At 44.9% G+C, this 14,355-nt stretch overlaps 1 protein-coding gene across 3 annotated transcripts in view; it reads left to right on the top strand.

Moving 5' to 3' along the window:
* The window catches only part of Lhfpl2 (LHFPL tetraspan subfamily member 2), a 160,526-nt gene that overhangs the window by 79,517 nt on the left and 66,654 nt on the right, over positions 1–14,355 (top strand). Inside the window, exon 1 of one of the 3 annotated variants that reach the window (XM_057790117.1) lies at positions 5,403–5,475. The exons of the other annotated variants lie outside the window; for them this stretch is intronic. The gene's annotated coding sequence lies outside the window, so the exon portion shown is untranslated. Of the gene's footprint in view, positions 1–5,402; positions 5,476–14,355 lie in introns of those variants that run through there. 3 annotated transcript variants of the gene reach the window in all.

Raw genomic sequence — 14,355 nt, 5'->3', positions numbered from 1 at the left:
ACTCTTTTCTGCGCCTCAGGGTGGGGTATCTTGCAAGTTGCTTTCTTCGCTGTATCAAGAGGCTTGAGTTCCTTGCACCAAAGTCTCCTGGTCCTGAAATGGGGAAGGATGGTGCAAGGAGAGTATCTAAGAGGTGTTCTCCAAAAGATGTTCCCAATGGCAGACTGTGCCTCAGTAGCACACGGGGACACAGCCCAAAACTAACACGCAGAACTGCTGGAAGTGACAGGACTGATGGGGGTTGGTGTTTCCTCAGCCCTAATCAGAGATATAATGAGACCCACAAGGAAATTACAACATTTTTCCAAGCACTCAGATCTGGAAGAAAACAAAAATCTGTCGGAAATGTGTGGCCAGCCAAGTCTCAACACAGACATGATTACTCAGGGGAGTTCCTAGGGAGCAGAGGAGGTACAGTGCTGCTCGTGGACCTTAAGAGGGATCCCCTGGCTGTATTTTTCTACTCCTTGCTATTGCACCAATGTGCGGGCCTTGTAGATGCGTTTTCACGTAGGCGGTGTCTCCCAGCAGTCTGCTGGCGACCTTCCTTCCTGTCACGTAGAGGACAAAGGTAAGACTGAGGCTGTAGATGTCTAGTCATTTTAGCCCGTGGTGTGATGCTGGGGTAACAGACAACAGGACAGTGTCCTTGTCCTTAAAGAGCTGATCCAGCCAAGCGTGGGTGAGCAGAGATGTCGCTGTGGTGAGCTAGTTATATTGGAGACAGAGGACAGAACAATGAACTCTACCAGCTGCTCGAGGTCACCCCAGACCTGTGACGTACCAACTGGATCTTGACGATTTCACTGGGAGATGTCAGGTAGAGATGAGTGTGGGTGGCGGTCAAGAGGGGTGGAAGTTCAGAGTGTGACAAGGAGTCAGGGTTTGGGGGGACATCGCCTGGAGGTGTAGGGAGGCAGGTGAAGTCAGTTGTGATTGTCCCGAGCACCATGGCCCTGCTTTCACCCCCTCTTCCATAAATACTTAAATACGAGTACTGTTTGTGGCCGGACTATTTGTGTGGATGGACAGCAAGGCACTGGCAGACATTTTGCCCTTGCCGTGACAACTTAGGTGAATGGTGATGGTGGCGCTTCGAGCATCCAGTGGGGCTCCCCACGATCCACTGGGGCTTTCCGTGAGACCTTCGGTACTGGTAGATTTTGTAGCTGGTGGCTGGCAGTGATCTGTATGGCTGTGGCCCCTTCCTGAAGGCGTGTTCATGAAGGTAGTCAATAGTACATATAAACTATCACAGTGGACATTCCCCATGTGACTTCTGTCTCTCCAGCAAGTCTCAGCTGTTGGACATTTTGCTATTCTTCAGCTATATTTAAAGAACATTTTTTTAGATGTATGTGTATATATATTAGCCTGCATGCGTTTTCAGGTACCGCATGCGTGCAGAAACTGAAGATGCTGTTAGATCCCCTGAAACTGGAATTACAGGCTGTTGTGAGCCACCTGATACAGGTGCTAGGAACGGAACTCGAGTTCTCGGCAAGGACTGCATGCTATACACTTTCAGTGTCTGAGCATCTCTCCGGCCCCATAGTTCCCTGTGCTTAATAGCACATAGGAGTAATCGCTCATTTTTCTTAAGTCCTCAGCAATGGTTGTCTTTCGCCCTTAACGTTGGTGTTGTCGGCCATGCTTGTGGGGCAAGTATGCTCTTAGAATCTCACAATGCACGGCTTGAGGAAGGGAACAACACCATACACTGGCATCAAGCGGTCCCTCAGATTTGCCTACCCAGCTCAGCCCCTTTCCTCGCCCCTTCACCCCGTTTCATACCTGACAGAATAACTCGATATGTTAGGGTTTGAAACTCAGTGCATGGTGACCATGATGTGGGGCATCGCTCAGAAATGATGAGGAGAGGCAGCTGAAAGTGACCCACAGATCCCTTTTCACCCTGAGGGAAGATCAAGTCCCATCACTCCAACCCTTGGGCCGACAGAACTCTTGGTACTTAGATTAAAAACTACCGGTAAGGTCCGGGGGCTATAGCCCAATGGCGTAGGGCTTACTTAGCACACACCAGCCCCTCGTTTCTATCCAGAAACCACAACAAACAAAACACCGCACAGATGTGTTCATCGGGCTCACAGAGGTTCTCGGGCGACTGCTGTAGAACCAGCAGCCACCTTGTTTATTTCCCAGCCCGACCAGCACACTCAGTGGTGTTTTCCCTCTTAGGAGTCCCTGTTTCCGCCTTTATCATTGGCCGAGTGTTTTTCTTTCCCATGGAATTCCCCGTTCCTCTTTAGATTCACTTTTCTCATTTCGGCTTTCAGGATGTGTTTCCGTGATGATTTCACAACGTAAGATTAAAGTCTTGAAACTATTTTCCATCGGAAAGGAAGTCAATGTGAAAAATGCCTTGAGCAATGTGGCCACTGCATCTTTGAGTGGATCACTGTCAGTTACCGAAAGAATATGAGACTAGTTAATTCTAATAAATCGCCCCAGCAGCCAGATGAGATGAGGCCCTTCTCCATACCATTCTCAGCCACTCTCTCCAATAGAAGAGTGGGTGCCAAAGTAAACACCATACTTCCTCAGCCTTGGATTTGGCACCTAATAATTCAGTGTGCTTTTTGGCTGTGTACAGACAGCGTCCTCCGTGCACAGGGACGTGGCCCTTGAATTTGAGGTAACTGCCCTTCTCTGTTCTGGCCTTGAGTGCTCTTATGACAACACCCCAAACCTTGATTTAATTTAACTCTCTCTATCATGGTCTCCTGACTGGCACCGTAATCGTTGCTTCTGACAGCCTGGTGGTTACTGAGAGGTACCGACCGAGAACCTGGTTCTGAGGATGGACAAGGATTTCCTTTTCATTTGGGGGTGAGATGCATGGGTGGTCCAGGCCGGCAGCCAGAAGACTGGGAAGACTACAGTGGTCCCTCAGGGACTGGTTAGCCCTTTCAGGAAAACTGCCATTGGGTTCCTGCTCTGCTCTTGGCTGTACGATTGTCCTTGGGCTTTTAAACTTATTGAGCGTCAACCACAGTGAGTTTTAATATTCACTCTGTAAGAATCAATACTTCTCTCAGGCTTTAGAAACAGTATACCTGAAAGAAAAGACCTTGAGTCATTGTGAATACAAACTTGGCAACTGGTTTCTTCCTAAGTACCTGAGAGAGACCCGTGTGGCGATCCGGTGATCCAGTTGAGGACTTGCCTGATTCTGGGGCACCTCCCTGTGATAGAAGGTACTTTAAACACACATGTGATGTTGATAATGTTTTACAAACAAAGCAAAGTCAGCTAAACTGGAACTGCTCTGAGAGTCTAGAGTTCCTGACCACGCTTCCCAAAATGGTGTTCTAGGGGAATGGCTTTCTCTGCTGCTGTAAGCATGTCTGTTAACGATTGAATAGAGTGGGCAGGAGTGGGCAGGATTTGTCTTTATTGCAGGACTGTGCAGGGATTTCATGTGTGTAGTGGCTCGTTAAGGGTCAAATACAGGGCTTGGTTTTTGTCCTGAGATCCTTCTGGTCTCAGAGGGACTGTGGCCACATCCCACAACTCATGCCATTTGGACCCAGTCAGGGAACACTGACATAGTTGATTTTCAAAGGGTTACAGTTTCTTCTCCAGCTCCTCCCATCTCAGACTACTTAGTCCTATGTCCCATCCCCATCACTTCAGTCGGGACCGATCTTTGGACTTCATGGATGAGAAGTGACAGAGGTACTGTGTGAGTTCCACAATTACAGTCTCAGTGGCACTGGCAATGTCTTCTTTTGCCCTCTTGAGACACAGCTGAGACCCTGTGACATGGAAGCAGGCCTAGACTCAGGAGGACGAGGAGTTCATACAACAGATGACCAGTGGATATAGAATTGATGCTTCCATGGGCCTTCTAGCACAGTGGGCTGCCTGCCGGTCCCAAGCAAGTCCAGGTCAGACCAGCAGCCAGCGAAGAGAACCATGATAAATCATTGCTGCCTGAAGCCACGAAGGCTAGCGGTACCTTCCATACAACAGTAGTTAATGGATACCCTAATATAAGTAACAACTACCCACCAAGATCTCTAAAATCAGAGGAAAAAATATGTTTCAAAAATCAAATCTGATATTTTCTAGACTTCTCTAAACTAAATTTCTAGACAGGGACTTTCCTCAGTCTAGTGAATAGTTAACAAGGATATAATATGTTTGGCAAGTAATGAACAAAGCAAGAAAATACCACTTAAACCCAGACCGAGTGACCCAGAAAAGCTGAACTCATACTGCCTGGAAAAGGTGGGAGGGGACTTCCTGAGTCCTGTCTGACAGCTACCTGTGAGGGCCACCAGTGTCATTTACAGCTCATTCATACAGCTTGATAATCGTACATCAGCAGACATCCGACCCACTGAAATCCACCCCATCCTCTGTCCAACTGTAGGATACGAGGCCTTCCCCGTTTTCCCGCCAAGAGCAGGCTTTATTATCCCTGACTCCAGAGGAGCGGAGCTGATTAGCAGATGTCTCCAGAAGGATTGCTTTCTGTAGGCACCTGGTGAGCTGGAGATAAGAGACAGTATGGAGAGCTAGCCAAGCCTTGCTAATGAGGGTCTGGGCCAGCAGCGCCAGGTTCTTGGACATGACCTCTGCTGCTTTTCTTGGTGCCTGAGGCCAGGAGGAGCTGGCTAGCAAGGAAATCAGGCTATGGCTGAGTCTCTTCAACTGAGGTCCATGAGGGGTTATAGCCAGGCCCTGAAGCAATCAAGGCAGAGGATCCTGACAGTTGTACTTAGACCAAGCTGTCTCGGGGAAAGCTGGGAAGAAGTAAGAGAGAGCCAGGAATCATGGGAGTTGGAACTGGAAAAGGCTCACTTGGTCTCGAATCGTCTCTGTCAATGGCCAGACCATCCCCCCCTGGGATCCCCTTGTAGGGCTTCGTAAAATGTGTTTCCAAATGACTCAGGCTGGGAGTCTTCCAGCCGTCCCTGGGGAAGTAGAGCAGCCTTTTTTGAGAAGGAAATATTTTCCTCGCGATTGGTTGGGATTTTTTTTCTCAGTTGGCTCCAGCCCCATCACTCCTGGCTGATCTCCCTCAGACCACCCTGAACAAGTCCATCCTCTGCCTCTTAGATTCCCACACTTAAACCCATGACCTGCTTCCGCCCAGCCACAATTAAGCGAAGGAGGAGGGGCCTGCTTCCTGGCCTTGTGTTTTCTGGAATAATGACTTTCCCCAGCTGCTTCAGCTTTCTGGCCCCTGCTCTGAATCGCTGTCTGATTTTCTCTCCCTGTTCCGCTTCAGATGTGTGGAGCCCGCGCTGTGTGAGCCTGTGCTGTGTCGATACTTCACCAGCATCAGAAGGAGTGACTCTTCCACCAGGAAGATGCGTTTTTATGGAAAATTGTTTGGATTTGTTTGGGGAGCTTTGGTTAGATTGTTGACCTTGGCTCATATGTCATTACCTAGTGTTGATGAGGAGCTGTCAATCACGATGATCTGGCAAGTCATCCACACAGGTAGCATGACCTTTAACACTGATCCTGGAGAATGTGGTGGTGGTGGGGGTGACATTACTCAGTGTGTAGTCAATTAAAAAAGGGGGGGTTGTTGGTGTATGTCAGGATGTTTAGGAAGTAGGACGTTGCGGTTTGTGGGTCTCCGGCTTTGTGTCACTGATAAAGCAAGGAGAATTCCCATGCAGGCTGGGTGTTTACAGGCCACGGGATTCAAGCTGGATAATGGATTTCAACTAGTGTTTTCTGAGCATGTTCTAGAGAATGTTCCAGGTCCTAGGGGCATTTTTTGGGGGTACATGGAAATGCGTTTAGGGACTGAGGTCGCTTTGCAACACCCTGCTTTTAAATTGGTCCAGCTCTGCTTCCATCTGCCTCGTGTGCAGAACCAGGCACGCCTGTCAGAGTCTCTTTGATAAATAGTGTTCCATGCTTAAAAGGGAAGTTTGCAAACCACAGGTTCAGAGGCCTGCCTTCTAGTAAAAACAAACACACAGAGAGAGACCTCTTCAGCCGGGCAGCTAACGATTGCGTTTCTGAGATCCACATAGATCAATCCACAGACATTTTGGAGCAGCGAATGCTAAGAACTAAACAAATACATGTTCCCGTGTAACTGCTCTGTCACCAGGAAGCCCTCAGCCAGTGTAAACAGGACACGCGGACTGCAGCCTGTGAGTGCCAAGAGAAACGAGATGGCTGTTCTGGTCGTGTGGGCAGGTGACTTGTCGTCTCACGCGAGCACCAGCAGACATCAGTGTTGAGGTCTGTGAAAACCCGTGAGTGACAGTGATGCTCACTGAGAGCTTTCCGTGTGCTGGGCACCGTGCCTAGGATGCTTGCTGTGCTCTAGGAAGTGAGGTTCCATTACAGGTGGGGAAATGGCGGCTCAGAGCGTGAGTGATTTGGCCAGAGTTATACAGATGACAGAGTAATGGAGCTGAGCCCGGGCTCATTTGGCATAACTCGATTTCCTTGAATGATCTACTGTATTACACCTATTGACTCTCACTGTAAGACACATTTCCATTAATTCTTTGATAATTTCATATATGTTTACAATGGGTTTTTATTACATTAACCCTCCTACTCTTCTCCCTAAATCTTCCTCGATCCATCCCCACTTCCCCACCCACTCCCAATTTCATGTTCATCTATTATATATGTGTTATATATTATATAATATATATATATTTCACTAAATCTAATTTGTATTGCCCATATGCTTGTGAGTATGGGGCCATCCCCTGGAACAAGGTTAACCTATGGGACCATCCCCTTAAAGAAAACTGACTCTCCGGCCCCCAGAGGCCACTAGCTGTCCCTGTCTCCTCAGCAAGGGGGTGGGGCTCGTGAGCTGCTCCCTTCTCTGTCTTAGAGTGTCTACAGGCTTGGTCTTGTTCAGGTCTTGTGTAGGCGTCCCTTGATGCGCTGAGTCCGTGAGTGCAGAGGTCCTGTGTCCTCCCCAGCCCTTGGCTCTTCCAAGTTTTCCACCCTTCTTCCTCCCTGGTCCCTGGCCCTTGTCATGTGGACGTGTGTAGGAGGAGCATTGCATTTGTGGCTGAACACTCCACAGATATGTATCCATTGTACTAACACTCTCAAAGTTTGATTTCATTTTTAATTATTTACAAAATTTTTCATACACTATATTTTTATCATATTCTTTGTCTTCCCCAAACCCCCAGATCTTCCCCCACCTTCTTACTCACCCAACTTCCTGTCTTTTCACTTAAAACAAACAAACAAAAACAATAAAGAAAACACCAAATAGTAATAAACAACCACCACCACCACAACAACAACAACAACAAAAAATATGGAGTCTGTTTTGAGTTGGCCAACTACTCCTGAGCCTGAGGCCTGCCCTGGAGGGGGCTGACAGGCACAGTGTCCTTCTCCTGAGCCTGAGGCCTGCCCTGGAGGGGGCTGACAGGCACAGTGTCCTCCTCCTGAGCCTGAGGCCTGCCCTGGAGGGGGCTGACAGGCACAGTGTCCTCCTCCTGAGCCTGAGATCTGCCCTGGGTGTGTGTGTGGGGGGGTGGGCTGACAGGCACAGTGTCCTCCTGAGCCTGAGGCCTGCCCTGGAGGGGGGTGACAGGTACAGTGTCCTCCTCCTGAGCCTGAGGCCTGCCCTGGAGGGGGCTGACAGGCACAGTGTTCTCCTCCTGAGCCTGAGGCCTGCCCTGGAGGGGGCTGACAGGCACAGTGTCCTCCTCCTGAGCCTGAAGCCTGCCCTGGAGAGGGCTGACAGACAGTGTTGTTCCTTGGGAGAATCCTAATTTCCCCTCTCCCATGAGGTATCGGTTACAAATAGCAGGACTCTGTGCTCACTTCCCCTCTGTGTTGGGATTCCGTCTAGCTCAGGCAGTCTCTGTGCACTCAGATGTGCATCAGCCCTTCTGTGTTTGGAAGACTCTGTTTCCTTGGAGTTATTCACCACCTTTGGCTCTTCCAATGTGTCCACCTCCTCTTCAGCATAGGTCCTGAGCCTCAAGGGGAAAAGTGTGATAAGACATCCCATTTAGGACTGAGTGTTCCAAAGTCTCTCACCCTCTGCACACTCTCCAGTTGGGGGTATCTCTGTTAATTCCCATCTACTGCAAGAATCTTCTCTAGAGAAGGACCAGGGAGACAGTTGAACTTGTTGGCATAGGAAAAGACTTTCTGAACAGGACGCTGGTCGCACCCTCATTGAGATCAACAATTAATAAATGGAACCTCGTAAAGCCGAAAAGCTTCTGTACAACAAAGGACACCATCATTCCTGCAAAGCAACACCTTACAGAATGGGAAAAAAAAATCTTTACCAACTATACATCTGACAGAAGATTTCTATTTAGAATATTCAAAGAATTCAAAACAAACAAAAAACCCAGAACATCAAGAAAACAACCAATAGACAGAGTTCTCAGAAGATGAAACACAAATGGCCAAGAAACCCTTTAGGAAAATGTTCAGCATCCTCAGCCATCAGGAAGATGCAAATTTAAATTACTTTAAGATTTCATCCTAACCTAGCCACAGTGGCTAAGATTAATAAAACCAATGACAGCAAGTGCTGGTGAGACTGTGGGGGGGGGGAACTCTCATGCATTGCTGGAAATCAGTGTGTAGTTTCCTCAGAAATCTAAAGACCCAGCTGTCCCGTACAGCCCAAAGGACTACATCTTACTACAGAGGCCCATGCCCATCCATGTTGATGGCTATTCTACCTCATGTCTCTCTCCTCCCTCCCCCTTTTATCTCCCCCCGACACACACACGCACGCACACACGTCTTTCTCTTATGGTTTTGGTAAGTAGAGCCCCTAAGGATATTAGGTCTGAAACAGCATCCTTCTTGCCATATCCCACTCATGCAAAGACTGCTCATGTAAAGCTGAGAGCTCTCAGGCTGTGTATAAATGGTCTTCACTGACAGAAAAGTGTATCGGCGTAAAATGAAGGCAGACAGAAATTATAATAATATATACAGCTTTAGTTAGGGAAAAACTCACAGAACGCGTGGTTCCAGCAGAGAACAGGAAAGCAGAAGGGGCGTCGGGGAGCGCGCCCACAATCTTTATAAGTAAAAAATATCCTCGGGGGACCCCACCCTACCAGCAAGGTGATTGGCTGGGTGTCCCCTACATCTCCCCTTTTTGTCTAAATAAGATAGAGCCAAACCAAATACAACTATATACAATAGGAACAAATAATAAATACACTAAACATTTTATTCCAAGGAGTCTAAATAATGCAAAGAGTAACTACAATTATCTAATCTTCAACTCCGTCAAAGATCTGAGAAGGGAATTAATATTACTTAACAAACGAGAGATATCCAAAATGTGCAACAAATGACAGAGACAACTGACTACCTGGGCAATCACCCAAAGTCTCGTTTGCAATGTTGAGTCAACCAACTTTGGCTAAGGCCTAACATAACTGACATACCATTATTAAAGGCAAGGAACTTTCTTAGAACTATCCTACCCTGTCTTGGCAAGATAAGACAATCCTGTTTCATCCACTTATGAATATTCTGTATCTTTGTCAGTAGTTGAGGTATGGGTTTTTCTTAACCCAAAGGCCAGTTTTGCCAAGAAGACAAGCTCCCAGTGGAGTGTCTTTGGTGCTCAACGTTCTCTTGGGAGTAGAGCGGTGTTGCCAGGAGTGATTGTGTCTTGTTGGCACAGAATTCTAGGTTAGATTAAAGGCCATTTTCTACAGCTCTTCGAAGAGGCTGAAGATTATACTATCTGTACTAAATATAATCTCTATGTATCTAAAAGACCTGATTAACCTAAAAATAAATATGACAAACATATAATTCTCAATACCTATCTAACTTGAAGACTAAGAGAATAAACAACTGTGCAATATATGAAGACAATGATCTTTAACTGTAAACAATGTCATTACATATCAAATGTAAACAATGTTATTATATAAATAATATCAGAGGTAGAAATGTACATTGTAATATGGTAAATGTATCAATACAATATAGTCAAAGTTATACTCTTATACAAAAATAGAGGTAGGAACACTCACATTCAATATTCAACATATCAATATACAAGAAACAGTACCAATACAATTTTCTAAAGATAGTAATTCACAAATACCAATCATCCCATCAAACCAGTTATTCCCCCCCCTTTTTTTGAAAATACCCCTAATTCCATAAAATATCTCCCCCATCCCCTCAACCCTAAACCAACCACTAAATGATGTCCCTAACCCTGTGGGCAAACGCTGTTGGAAGAGGGGACGTCGTCCTCTAAGATTGCTTCTAGCTGACATGGGGGTGACGTTCTTCTAAGGGGGTCCTGTGGAAGCAAATTATGGTAAAATTCCCAAATTAACCTTTGACCTAAAAAAAAAAAATTGTAACTAGCCTCTGAGCGTTTTGAGAAGGTCCGGCCAGAGTGTTGTCAAAAATGTGTACCATTCGAAATTGTCTCGTGCAGTTGGTTTCAATGCAGAATTCTACCAGACCTTCCAAGAAGAGCTAATACCTATACTTCTTAATGTATTTCACAATATAGAAACAGAAGAGTCATTACCAAATTCCTTTTATGAAGCTACAATTACCCTGATACCAAAACCACACAAAGACCCAACCAAGAAAGAGAATTACAGACCTATCTCACTCATGAACATTGATGCAAAAATCCTCAATAAAATACTGGCAAACCGAATCCAAGAACACATCAGAAAAATTATCCATTATGATCAAGTAGGCTTCATCCCAGAGATGCAGGGCTGGTTCAACATATGCAAATCTATCAATGTAATCCACCATATAAATAAACTGAAAGAAAACAACCATATGATCATTTCATTAGATGCTGAAAAAGCATTCGACAAAATTCAACACCCCTTTATGATGAAGGTCTTGGAGAGATTAGGGATAAAAGGATCATACCTAAAAGTAATAAAAGCTATCTACAGCAAGCAGACAGCCAACATTAAATTAAACGGAGAAAAACTCAAAGCCATCCCACTAAAATCAGGAACACGACAAGGATGTCCACTCTCTCCATACCTCTTCAATATAGTGCTTGAAGTTCTAGCAATAGCAATAAGACAACATAAGGGGATCAAGGGGATTCGTATTGGAAAGGAAGAAGTTAAGCTTTCGTTATTTGCAGATGATATGATAGTATACATAAGCGACCCAAAAAACTCTACCAAAGAACTCCAACAGCTGATAAACACCTTTGGGAATGTGGCAGGATACAAGATCAACTCCAAAAAATCAGTTGCCTTCCTATACACTAAGGATAAGGAAGCAGAGAGGGAAATCAGAGAAGCATCATCTTTCACGATAGCTACAAATAGCATAAAATATCTTGGGGTAACTCTAACCAAGGACGTGAAAGATCTATTTGACAAGAACTTTAAGTCTTTGAAGAAAGAAATCGATGAGGACACCAGAAAATGGAAGGATCTCCCTTGCTCTTGGATTGGGAGGATCAACATAGTAAAAATGGCAATTCTACCAAAAGCAATCTATAGATTCAACGCAATTCCCATCAAAATCCCATCAAAATTCTTCACAGATCTGGAAAAGACAATAATCAACTTTATATGGAAAAACAAAAAACCCAGGATAGCCAAAACAATCTTATACAATAAAGGACTCTCTGGAGGCATTACCATCCCTGACTTCAAACTCTATTACAGAGCTACAGTGTTGAAAACAGCTTGGTATTGGCATAGAAACAGAGAAGTTGACCAATGGAATCGAATAGAAGACCCTAGCTTTAACCCACAAACCTATGAACACCTGATTTTTGATAAAGGAGCTAAAAGTATACAATGGAAAAAAGAGAGCATCTTTAACAAATGGTGCTGGCAAAACTGGATGTCAGCCTGTAGAAGAATGAAAATAGAACCATATCTATCACCATGCTCAAAACTCAAGTCCAAATGGATTAAAGACCTCAATATCAGTCGGAACACACTGAACCTGATAGAAGAGAAAGTGGGAAGTACTCTACAACTCCTGGGCACAGGAGAACACTTCCTACGTACAACCCCAGCAGCACAGACATTAAGGGCATCATTGAATAAATGGGACCTCCTGAGACTGAGAAGCTTCTATAAAGCAAAGGACACTGTCACTAAGACAAAAAGGCAACCCACTGACTGGGAGAAGATCTTCACCAACCCCACAACAGACAAAGGTCTGATCTCCAAAATATATAGAGAACTCAAGAAAGTAGACCGTAAAGGGCTAATCAACCCAATTAAAAAATGGGGCACTGCGCTGAACAGAGAATTCTCAACAGAAGAAGTGCGACTGGCCAAAAGACATTTAAGGACATGCTCAACTTCCTTGGCGATCAGGGAAATGCAAATCAAGACAACTTTAAGATACCATCTTACACCTGTCAGAATGGCTAAAATAAAAAACACCAATGATAGCCTTTGCTTAGAGGTTGTGGAGAAAGGGGTACACTCATCCATTGCTGGTGGGAATGCAAACTTGTGCAACCACTTTGGAAAACAGTATGGCGGTTTCTCAGGAATTTCGGATCCACCTACCCCTGGACCCAGCAATACCACTCTTGGGAATATACCCAAGAAATGCCCTATCATACAACAAAAGTATATGCTCAACTATGTTCATAGCAGCATTGTTTGTAATAGCCAGAACCTGGAAACAACCTAGATGCCCTTCAATGGAAGAATGGATGAAGAAAGTATGGAATATATACATATTAGAGTATTACTCAGCAGTAAAAAACGATGACTTCCTGAATTTTGCAGGCAAATGGACGGAAATAGAAAACACTATACTGAGTGAGGTAAGCCAGACCCAAAAAGAGGAACATGGGATATACTCACTCATATTTGGTTTCTAGCCATGAATAGGGGACGTTGAGCCTATTATGCGTGATCCTAGACAAGCTAATTAAGAAGGTGAACCCTAAGAAAAACATTTAGGCGATGAAAGGAGACAGAGACAAAGACCCACATTGGAGCACCGGACTGAAATCTCAAGGTCCAAATCAAGAGCAGGAGACAGAGCACGAGCAAGGAACTCAGGACCGCGAGGGGTGCACCCACACAATGAGACAATGGGGTTGTTCTATCAGGAACTCACCAAGGCCAGCTGGCCTGGGTCTGAAAAAGCATGGGATAAAACCGGACTTGCTGAATATAATGGACAATGAGGACTACTGAGAACTCAAGAACAATGGCAATGGGTTTTTGATCCTACTGCACGTACTGGCTTTGTGGGAGCCTAGGCAGTTTGGATGCTCACCTTACTAGTCCTGGATGGAGGTGGGTGGTCCTTGGACTTCCCACAGGGCAGGGAACCCGGATTACTCTTAGAGATGATGAGGGTGGGGAACTTGTTGGGGGAGGGGGAGGGAAATGGGAGGTGGTGGCAGGGAGAAGGCAGAAATCTTTAATAAATAAATAAAAAAAGTGATAAAAAATGTGTACCATTCGAAATTGTCTCGTGCAGTTGGTACCAAAAAACAGGTCTAATTTTAGCGCTTAAAAAAAAAATCATGACGTCATAATAACCAGATTGAGTTGATGTCATGGGGCCCCATCTTCATCCTGGAAACTTCAAAGATTACTGTAGGAAAATGTGTTGCTTGGTATGGGAAATTTAAACATTAACAACAAGGACATATACTGACATATAAAGAAAGACACAGATATGAGGAAAGGCAAAGAAAAAGTATATCAAGTATATAATTATTCTTATTCTGTCCAATTTCATGGCTCCTGACCTGAGACAGAAACTCTGAGATATCTCTTATCAACAGGCTTGGAATTGAAAAGAGACTGAGCCATAGTCCAACTCCAAAACCAGCTCTACATACTTATAAAGAAATGTTTAATAAGACATTTAAAAAATTAATACTTACGGAACATATATAGTTTTATTGCCGATCCTTAATGGGTCATAACTAGTTTACATCCATCAGTAATTAAATATTCAGGGTCCCTTAAATTCTTTGAAGATGAGTATTTTCCTGTGGAGATAAGAACCCTGCCCCCAACCTATCTATTTCTTACCATCAGTATGATTGCCATCCTTGTGAATGAATTGTTATTTATCTTTTCCAAGTGGCGTCTCTTCTTCAAACCGAACCTTTATTAATTTTGACGGTATCCACAATTTTTCCTCACCTGTGGAGACAAGAGCAAAACCCCTTCCCCAATGCAGCACATCTCCTGGCTTCCATTGTGAGGTCAGCACATCCTTGAAATAAACTTTCAGTAGACTTTTCCATTATCCAATGTCTTTCAGCAGCCGTTGTTCCCTTTTCATTAGCATTGAGAAAATTCAAGGTTAACAAAGCATTATGTAACCTATTTCTGGGGGTGTTTCCCACCCCTTTCTGTTTGTTCAACATATCCTTTA

Source organism: Chionomys nivalis, chromosome 15 (genome assembly GCF_950005125.1).
Source record: "Chionomys nivalis chromosome 15, mChiNiv1.1, whole genome shotgun sequence".
In the NCBI taxonomy this organism is placed as follows: domain Eukaryota; kingdom Metazoa; phylum Chordata; class Mammalia; order Rodentia; family Cricetidae; genus Chionomys; species Chionomys nivalis.
This window is presented reverse-complemented; position numbering and strand designations above follow the sequence as displayed.